The following is an 11,166-nucleotide window of genomic DNA, read 5'->3' as shown; positions in this document are numbered from 1 at the left end:
ACACAGTGGAAGAGAATATGAAGGTAGTTTCAAGCGCTATAGGACAGACTTCACATGTTTCATTATCTAGGAATCTTCTCTTCTGCAAATTCACACGAGTTTGGAGTTTGTCTTTTAAAGCAAGCCAAGTAAAGAAACAGACTCTTATGGCACGCTATTTTCCCATATGAATGTAGATAGGGGGAGGTAGGTTTTCCATGGGTCTTCAAAAATCTATAGAGGAGCCCTAAGTGGAGAGAGTGGTCTGACTTAGCAAGAGTGCACTGTCTAAAGTCGGGTGTGTGAAAGGGAAATGTGCCCTTGGGCCATTTCTAAGTATTTTGGTGATTAAGTGTCCAACACAAGTGCCTAAGTGTTAAATTGTGCCAAGGACTCAAGAAGTGAAAATCAAGATTAAAGGTATGTTTCTAGACTTAGTACATTGTTTTGAAGACTAATGCATTGTGTCTAAGTGCTAGAAACAGGAGAAACAATTATGGAGAAGTTGGCTGTGTACAGCCAAAAGACTGCTCGGTCTGGGTGCACTAGACTGTCCGGTGGTGCACCGGACAGTGTCCGGTGCGCCAGGTTGGCTCTGGCGAACTGGCCGCTCTCGGGTTTCGTCGGTGGCGTAGGACTATAAATCACCAGACTGTCCGGTGGTGCACCGGACTGTCCGGTGAGCCAATAGTCGGCCGGGCCAATGGTCGGTCGCGTAATCCGCGCGCGACGCGTGGCAGAGCCAACGGTCAGAAGGGGGCACCGGACTGTCCGGTGTGCACCGGACAGTGTCCGGTGCGCCAACGGCTATGAATCTCCAACGATCGGCTTCGCCAAAGAAGGAAAGAAATCCGCACCGGACAGTGTCCGGTGGTGCACCGGACTGTCCGGTGCGCCAGGCAACAGAAGGCAAGAATTGCCTTCCTGGAATTCTCTCAACGGCTCCTAGCTGCCTTGGGGCTATAAAAGGGACCCCTAGGCGCATGGAGGAGTACATCAAGCATTCTCTAAGTATTCCTAAGCACCAAGACTTCAATTCTGCGCATTCGATTCTTTGTGATAGCAACTAGAGCTCCATTTGAGTAGAGAACTCTTTGAGTTGTGTTGAGAGCTCGTGTTGTGACTTGTGTGCGTGTGTTGCTCTGATTTTGTGTCTTGTGTGCGTTGCTCATCCCATCCTTACTTCTGTGCTTCTTTGTGAACATCTTTGTAAGGGCGCGAGGCTCCAAGTTGTGGAGATTCCTCGCAAGCGGGATATAGTAAAGTGAAAGCAAAACACCGTGGTATTCAAGTGGGTCTTTGGACCGCTTGAAAGGGGTTGAGTGCAACCCTCGTCCGTTGGGACGCCACAACGTGGAGTAGGCAAGTGTTGGACTTAGCCGAACCACGGGATAAACCACTGTGCCATCTATGTGTTGATATTCTTGTGGTTATCGTGTTGTGCAAGAACTCTTCTCTAGCCACTTGGTTTTATTGTGCTAACTCTTAATCAAAGTTTTGTGGATTAAGTTTCAAGTTTTTACAGGATCACCTATTCACCACCCCCTCTAGGTGCTCTCAATTGGTATCAGAGCTGTTCTCTTCACGTAAGGGACTAATCGCCCGAAGAGATTGATCCTAAGGGCAAGGGGATGGTGGTCAATGATAAGGAGAAGGAGTCCTTCGTCAATGATCCAAAGGATGACAAGCCTACTGACTCGGGCGCCAGTCACAAAAGAAAAGACGGGAAGAAGAAGAAAACAAGGTGCATCAAGGAGATCGTCTACTACGACGACAGCGACGAGTCCTCTTCTTCCCAAAAGGACGACGACAACGACTACGAGAAAAAGAAGACGGTTAATTCAAATTTTTCCTTTGATTATTCTCGTATTCCGCAAAGTTCCAATACTCATTTGCTTTCCATTCCCCTCGGCAAACCCCCTCACTTTGATGGAGAGGATTATGGATTTTGGAGTCACAAAATGCGTAGCCACTTGTTCTCTCTCCATCCAAGTATATGGGAGATAGTAGAAAATGGAATGCATTTTGATAGTACGGATAGTCCTATGTTCATCAATGAACAAATCCATAAAAATGCACAAGCTACTACTGTCCTTTTAGCATCTTTGTGCAGGGAAGAATACAATAAGGTGAGCGGCTTAGACAATGCCAAGCAGATCTGGGACACCCTCAAGATATCACATGAGGGAAATGATGTCACCATGCTCACCAAGATGGAGTTGGTGGAGGGCGAACTTGGGAGATTTGCAATGATCAGGGGAGAGGAGCCAACCCAAACGTACAACCGGCTCAAGACCCTCATCAACAAAATAAGGAGCTATGGAAGCACACGATGGATGGATCACGACGTCGTCCGCCTAATGCTAAGGTCTTTTACTGTCCTTGATCCACATCTTGTAAACAATATTCGTGAGAATCCCAGGTACACCAAGATGTCGCCCGAAGAAGTACTTGGGAAGTTTGTAAGCAGGCGTATGATGATCAAGGAGGCAAGATACGTCGACGATGCATTGAATGGCCCAATCCATGAGCCTCAATCCATTGCTCTCAAGGCAACGAGTAGCAAGGAGGCGCTACCTAGCAAGGTGGCGCAAGTTGAGGCGGCAGGGCTAAATGAGGAAGAGATGGCCCTCATCATCAAGCGCTTCAAGACGGCGCTAAAGGGCCGCAAGGAGCATCCCAACAAGAATAAGACGAAGGGGAAGCGCTCCTGCTTCAAATGTGGTAAGATTGGTCATTTTATCGCTAATTGTCTCGATAATGAGAGTGACCAGGAAAAGAAGAGTGGAAAGTGGGAAAAGAAGAAGAACTACAAGAAGGCAAAGGGCGAGGCACATCTTAGAAAGGAGTGGGATTCAGATTACTCCTCGTCCGACTCCGACAACGAAGGACTCGCCGCCACCGCCTTCAACAAATCATCCCTCTTCCCCAACGAGCGTCACACATGCCTCATGGCGAAAGAGAAGAAGGTATGTACTCGAAAGTCTACTTATGCTTCCTCTAGTGATAATGAATCTAGCGATGATGAAATAGATTACTCTAGTTTGTTCAAGGGCTTAGATAGAACTAAAATTGATAAGATTAATGAACTGATTGATGCTTTGAATGATAAGAATAGATTGTTAGAAAAGCAAGAGGATCTTTTGTATGAAGAACATGATAAATTTGTAGAGGCACAAAAATCTCTTGCTTTAGAAGTTAAAAGGAATGAAATGCTTTCTTGTGAACTATCTACTTGCCATGAGACAATTTCTAGTTTAAAAAGTGTTAATGATGATTTGAATGCAAAACTAGATGTAGCAAATAAATCTAACTCTTGTGTAGAACATGTTGTGATTTGCAATAGGTGTAAAGAGTTTAATGTTGATGCTTGTAGTGAACACCTAGTTTCTATTGCAAAGTTAAATGATGAAGTGGCTAGTCTTAATGCCCAACTTAAGACTAGCAAGAGTGAATTTGACAAACTAAAATTTGCAAGGGATGCCTACACTATTGGTAGACACCCCTCAATTAAGGATGGGCTTGGCTTTAAGAAGGAAGCCAAGAATTTAACAAGCCATAAGGCTCCATCTCCACCAAGGAGAAAGGGAAGGCCCTATGGCTAATAGTGCTCAAAATAATCATGCATTTATTTATGATAGGAAATTTTCTAGAAATGTTCATCATGATAGGAGTTGTAATGCTTATGATTCAAATGCAATGTTTGCTTCAAGTTCTTCCTATGTGCATAGTAGAGATATGCCTAGGAGAAATGTCATTCATCATATGTCTAGGAGAAATGTTTCTCATGTTCCTAGGAAAATTAATGAACCTTCTACAATTTATCATGCTTGCAATGCTTCTTTTGCAATTTGTAGAAAGGATAGAAAGGTGATTGCTAGGAAATTAGGGGCAAAATGCAAGGGAGATAAAACTTGCATTTGGGTCCCTAAGGATATTGTCAATAACTTTGTAGGACCCAACAAGAGTTGGGTACCTAAGACCCAAGCCTAAATTTGCCTTGCAGGTTTATGCATCCGGGGGATCAAGCTGGATTATCGACAGCGGATGCACAAACCACATGACGGGGGAGAAGAAGATGTTCACCTCCTACGTCAAGAACAAAGATTCCCAAGACTCAATCATATTCGGTGACGGGAATCAAGGCAAGGTGAAAGGGTTAGGAAAAATAGCTATTTCATCCGAGCACTCCATCTCCAATGTGTTCTTAGTTGAGTCGCTTGGATATAACTTGTTGTCTGTGAGTCAGCTTTGTAATATGGGATATAACTGCTTATTCACAAATGTAGATGTGTCTGTCTTTAGAAGGAGTGATGGTTCATTAGCTTTTAAGGGTGTATTAGATGGCAAACTCTACTTAGTTGATTTTGCAAAAGAGGAGGCCGGTCTAGATGCATGCTTAATTGCTAAGACTAGCATGGGCTGGCTGTGGCATCGCCGCTTAGCACATGTGGGGATGAAGAACCTTCACAAACTTCTAAAGGGAGAACACGTGATAGGTCTAACAAATGTTACTTTCGAAAAAGATAGACCTTGTGCAGCTTGTCAAGCAGGTAAACAGGTGGGAAGCTCTCATCACACCAAAAATGTGATGACCACATCAAGACCTTTGGAGTTGCTTCATATGGACCTCTTCGGACTCGTCGCCTATCTAAGCATAGGAGGAAGTAAGTATGGTCTTGTTATAGTTGATGATTTTTCCCGCTTCACTTGGGTATTCTTTTTGCAGGATAAATCTGAAACCCAAGGGACCCTCAAGCGCTTCCTAAGGAGAGCTCAAAATGAGTTTGAGCTCAAGGTGAAGAAGATAAGGAGCAACAACGGGTCCGAGTTCAAGAACCTTCAAGTGGAGGAGTACCTTGAGGAGGAAGGAATCAAGCACGAGTTCTCCGCTCCCTACACACCACAGCAAAATGGTGTGGTAGAGAGGAAGAATAGGATGCTTATAGACATGGCAAGGACAATGCTTGGAGAGTTCAAGACGCTCGAGCAGTTTTGGTCGGAAGCCGTGAACACGGCTTGCCATGCCATCAACCGGGTCTATCTTCATCGCCTCCACAAGAAGACGTCATACGAGCTACTAACCGGTAACAAACCCAATGTTTCGTATTTCCGAGTTTTTAGGAGTAAATGCTACATTCTAGTGAAGAAGGGTAGGAATTCCAAATTTGCTCCCAAAGCGGTATAAGGGTTTTTGTTAGGTTATGACTCAAATACAAAGGCGTATAGAGTCTTCAACAAATCATCGGGTTTGGTTGAGGTCTCTAGCGACGTTGTATTTGATGAGACTAATGGCTCTCCAAGAGAGCAAGTTGTTGATCTTGATGATGTAGATGAAGAAGACGTTCCAACGGCCGCAATACGCACCATGGCGATTGGAGACGTGAGGCCGCAGGAACTCAAGGAGCAAGATCAACCTTCTTCCTCAACAATGGTGCATCCCTCAACTCAAGACGATGAACAGGTTCATCAAGAGGAGGCATGTGATCAAGGGGGAGCACATGATGTCCAAGTGGAAGAGGAAGAAGCACCCCAGGCCCCTCCAACTCAAGTTCGAGCGATGATTCAAAGGAATCATCCCGTCGACCAAATTTTGGGTGACATTAGCAAGGGAGTAACTACTCGTTCGAGATTAGTTAATTTTTGTGAGCATTACTCCTTTGTCTCTTCTATTGAGCCTTTCAGGGTAGAAGAGGCCTTGCTAGATCCGGACTGGGTGTTGGCCATGCAGGAAGAGCTCAATAACTTCAAGAGAAATGAAGTTTGGACGCTGGTGCCTCGTCCCAAGCAAAATGTTGTGGGAACCAAATGGGTGTTCCGCAACAAACAGGACGAGCACGGGGTGGTGACGAGGAACAAGGCTCGACTTGTGGCAAAAGGTTATGCCCAAGTCGCAGGTTTGGACTTTGAGGAGACATTTGCTCCTGTGGCCAGGCTAGAGTCCATTCGTATTTTGCTAGCATATGCCGCTCACCATTCTTTCAGGTTGTTCCAAATGGATGTGAAGAGCGCTTTCCTCAACGGGCCACTCAAGGAGGAGGTGTACGTGGAGCAACCCCCTGGCTTCGAGGATGAACGGTACCCCGACCACGTATGTAAGCTCTCTAAGGCGCTCTATGGACTTAAGCAAGCCCCAAGAGCATGGTATGAATGCCTTAGAGACTTTTTAATTGCTAATGCTTTCAAGGTTGGGAAAGCCGATCCGACTTTATTCACTAAGACTTGTGATGGTGATTTATTTGTGTGCCAAATTTATGTCGATGACATAATATTTGGTTCTACTAACCAAAAGTCTTGTGAAGAATTTAGCAGGGTGATGACTCAGAAATTCGAGATGTCGATGATGGGCGAGTTGAACTACTTCCTTGGGTTCCAAGTGAAGCAACTCAAGGATGGCACATTCATCTCCCAAATGAAGTACACGCAAGACTTGCTAAAGCGGTTTGGGATAAAGGACGCCAAGCCCGCAAAGACTCCGATGGGAACTGACGGACACGTCGACCTCAACAAAGGAGGTAAGTCCGTTGATCAAAAAGCATACCGGTCCATGATAGGTTCTTTGCTTTATTTATGTGCTAGTAGACCGGATATTATGCTTAGTGTTTACATGTGTGCTAGATTTCAATCCGATCCAAGGGAGTGTCACTTAGTGGCCGTGAAGCGAATTCTTAGATATTTAGTCGCTACGCCTTGCTTCGGGATCTGGTATCCAAAGGGGTCTTCCTTTGACTTAATTGGATATTCAGACTCCGATTATGCTGGATGTAAGGTCGATAGGAAGAGTACATCGGGGACGTGCCAATTCTTAGGAAGGTCCCTGGTGTCATGGAGTTCTAAGAAACAAACTTCCGTTGCCCTATCCACCGCTGAGGCCGAGTACGTTGCCGCAGGACAATGTTGCGCGCAACTACTTTGGATGAGGCAAACCCTCCGAGACTTTGGCTACAATCTGAGCAAAGTCCCACTCCTATGTGATAATGAGAGTGCTATCCGCATGACAGACAACCTCGTTGAGCACAGCCGCACAAAGCACATTGACATTTGGCATCACTTTTTGAGAGACCGCCAGCAAAAGGGAGATATCGAAGTGTTTTATGTTAGCACCGAGAACCAGCTAGCCAATATCTTTACCAAGCCTCTAGATGAGTCGACCTTTTGCAGGCTGCGTAGTGAGCTAAATGTCTTAGATTCGCGGAACTTGGATTGATTTATAGCATACATGTGTTTTATGCTTTTGATCATGTTCCTTATGCATTTTGTTGTTTATGTATGGTGTTCAAGTTGTACAACCACTCCCCGGACCTCAAAAGTCCATGTGTGAGTGATGCACATATTTAGGGGGAGATGTGCTACAACTTGACCCTTTGAGACTAACCATGTGCTTGAGTTTTTCTTAATTTAGTCTCAAAGGAGGTTTGAAAGGGAAAAGGTGGACTTGGACCATGCAAGACTTCCACTGCACTCCGATGAGAAGGTAACTTATTCTAAGTTCATCTCCATGCTCTTATTGCCTTTTTTACTCTTAATTGAAGATTTTGGTGAGGCAATGGGATTCTAGGGCCAAGATTGATCCCGTTTTGGTGCTTGATACCAATGGGGAGAAAATAAGGCCAAAGCAATAAATGGATCAGCTACCACATGAGAATTTTGATCAGCTACCACTTAAGAATTTTGAAATAGTAGAATAAAGCTTTTGGTGTGTCAAAAATCTCTTATTGTCTCTTGTGTCAAAAGCTGGCCTCTTGTGGGGAGAATGGTTGATTATGGGAAAAAGGGGGAGTTTTTGAAATCTTTGATCAATTTCTCTTGGAACAACTCTCTTTATGTCTCAACAAGTGTGTTTGACTTAGAGATAGGAAATTGAGTTTAATTTGCAAAAACAAAACCAAGTGGTGGCAAAGAATGATCCAAATATGCCAAATTTGATTCAAAACAAATTTGAGTTTTCATTTGCATTGATGTTGCACTTCTTTTAGTTGCTTTTTTATTGTGTTGGCATAAATCACCAAAAAGGGGGAGATTGAAAGGAAATGTGCCCTTGGGCCATTTCTAAGTATTTTGGTGATTAAGTGTCCAACACAAGTGCCTAAGTGTTAAATTGTGCCAAGGACTCAAGAAGTGAAAATCAAGATTAAAGGTATGTTTCTAGACTTAGTACATTGTTTTGAAGACTAATGCATTGTGTCTAAGTGCTAGAAACAGAAGAAACAATTATGGAGAAGTTGGCTGTGTACAGCCAAAAGACTGCTCGGTCTGGGTGCACCGGACAGTGTCTGGTGCGCCAGGCTGGCTCTAGCGAACTGGCCGCTCTCGGGTTTCGTCGGCGGCATACGGCTATAAATCACCAGACTGTCCGGTGAGACAACAGTCGGCCGGGCCAACAGTCGGCCGCGTAATCCGCGCGCGACGCGTGGCAGAGCCAACGGTCAGAAGGGGGCACCGGACTGTCCGGTGTGCACCGGACAATGTCCGGTGCGCCAACGGCTCTAAACCTCCAACGGTCGGCTTCGCCAAAGAAGGAAAGAAATCCGCACCGGACAGTGTCCGGTGGTGCACCGGACTGTCCGGTGCGCCAGGCGACAGAAGGCAAGAATTGCCTTCCTGGAATGCTCTCAATGGCTCCTAGCTGCCTTGGGGCTATAAAAGGGACCCCTAGGCGCATGGAGGAGTACACCAAGCATTCTCTAAGCATTCCTAAGCACCAAGACTTCAATTCCGCGCATTCGATTCTTTGTGATAGCAACTAGAGCTCCATTTGAGTAGAGAACTCTTTGAGTTGTGTTGAGAGCTCGTGTTGTGACTTGTGTGCGTGTGTTGCTCTGATTTTGTGTCTTGTATGCGTTGGTCATCCCATCCTTACTTCCGTGGTTCTTTGTGAACATCTTTGTAAGGGCGAGAGGCTCCAAGTTGTGGAGATTCCTCGCAAGTGGGATATACTAAAGTGAAAGCAAAACAGAGTGGTATTCAAGTGGGTCTTTGGACCGCTTGAAAGGGGTTGAGTGCAACCCTCGTCCGTTGGGATGCCACAACGTGGAGTAGGCAAGTGTTGGACTTAGCCGAACCACAGGATAAACCACTGTGCCATCTCTGTGTTGATATTCTTGTGGTTATCGTGTTGTGCAAGAACTCTTCTCTAGCCACTTGGTTTTATTGTGCTAACTCTTAATCAAAGTTTTGTGGATTAAGTTTCAAGTTTTTACAGGATCACCTATTCACCCCCCCCCCCTCTAGGGGCTCTCAGTGTGTCTGAAAGCCTAACATTCTAAAGGAGGGTGTTGTGGTTTTCAAGCTCAAACTTTAGCCTGATCTGAAAGGTGGGAGACAAAGGCCATAGGAAGCGGGTGGGAGAGGACCCCCCCAAACAATCTGATTAGTATTTTTGGTCTTGACTTGAGAGCGAGGAACCTAGTGGTGAGGTCGTCATCCGAGCACCAAACATCATGCCCGAATGATGTGCTCTTACCAACGCAGATGTCGCAGGTGGTGATAGCACGATAAAGGGGAGCATAGAGTGCAAGGAAGATCAATGTTCACCTAGGAGGTCACATGTGAGGCTCACCAAACAAGCGTGGTGACAGACCCAGACTGACCAGGAAGAACATGACGATGTTTGGACGCGATGGATGAGTTTAAGGTGGAGGCATGTGTTGAACAGTTTGAGATCCCTAACACCTAGGCCACCGGCAGGCTTGCTTCCAAGCACCATTTCCTAGGGGACAAGACACCGAGACATATGGGCAACTTCCTTGCCCGACCAAAGGAAGCTGCAGTGATGTTGATCAAGCTTTTTGATAGCTCCTTTTGGGAGCTAAACAACACTCATAATGTAGTTCAAGTGACTGTCCAAGATGGAGTTGATGAGGATTAGGTGTCCCATGGGGTTTAGGAGAGACGACCATTGGCGCGGATGACCATTGCTTCGCTTGGCACACCGGACAGTCCGGTGCTACACCGGATAGTCTGGTGAATTATAGCGGAGCGGCCTCTCCGAATTCCCGAAGCTGAGCAGTTCAGGGTGATTCTCCCTGGTGCACCGGACACTGTCCGGTGGCACACCGGACAGTCTGGTGCGCCAGACCAGGGCAGCCTTCGGTTGCTTTGCTCCTTTCTTTTTGAACCCTTTCTTTGAACTTTGTATTGGTTTATTGTGAACCTTTGGCACCTGTAGAACTTATAATCTAGAGCAAACTAGTTAGTCCAATTGTTTGTGTTGGGCAATTCAACCACCAAAATCATTTAGGAAAAGGTGTAAGCCTATTTCCCTTTCACATGGGAACGACAACACTCTTGTTGGAGTTTTCTGAGATGGATCTCCCCTTAAAGAACCTAGTTTGGTTAAGTGATGAGTGAGCCTATGACATGTTTGAGGCGGTTCGTAAGAACTTTGGAGAGGAGTTTTATGTTGCAGTTTTGGAGGCAGATGGGCCAGAAGTCGTCAACAACGAGGACATCATGCTTTTTCAGGAAGAGGGCTATGTAAGACCTATTGATGCTGTCAAGATTGATGTTTCCAGCATGGAAGCACGAAGAACACACATAAGTGAAGCCATCAAGGCAATGGCTTTCTAGCAAGGCATGGCAAGGATGGCGTCAAGGTTTTTTTTTTGCAGTGAATGGGGTGTGAGGCTGACAGGTGGGATAGAGGGTGGGTACAACTCTTGGAAGTCAAAAGAAGGGCATGGGATGGGAGCAGTACCCATAGAGGAAGCATAGTACTTAGTGAAAGCTTGGGCTTTTTCCTCTTAACTAGAGTAGATAACCGAGTCAACCTGAACTCTAGCGATGGAGCACCTTTTCTTCCTAGTACAAGCGTGAGCATGGTGGAAAGTAGTGTTCTTGTCCCCTTCTTTGATGGCCTTCTGCTTGCTTTGCTGCTTCCAGTAGGCGACGCACTCACAAAGAGACTACGCCAGGCATGACCTACACAGCTCTCGAGCTTGAGCTTCAGTTGACAAGAGGTTTCTATCTTATTGCAGGTGGTCGAACATGATGATGATAAATTTACAATCAACAATCATGGAAGGTTTTCATTGGTGGAGTTGCCCACAATGCTTGCAAAATCGCCTAAGGCTATTTAGGTGGGCGACCAGCATGGAAGTAGCGTCCGGGCATTTAGGGGAGTGCCATCTGGGAGCACAATGGGGAGGAAGGTGTGGTTGAGGAGCCAGGCGTTTTCGAAGTGAAAAA

This window comes from Zea mays, chromosome 6 (assembly GCF_902167145.1).
Source record: "Zea mays cultivar B73 chromosome 6, Zm-B73-REFERENCE-NAM-5.0, whole genome shotgun sequence".
Lineage (NCBI taxonomy): Eukaryota > Viridiplantae > Streptophyta > Magnoliopsida > Poales > Poaceae > Zea > Zea mays.
This window is presented reverse-complemented; position numbering follows the sequence as displayed.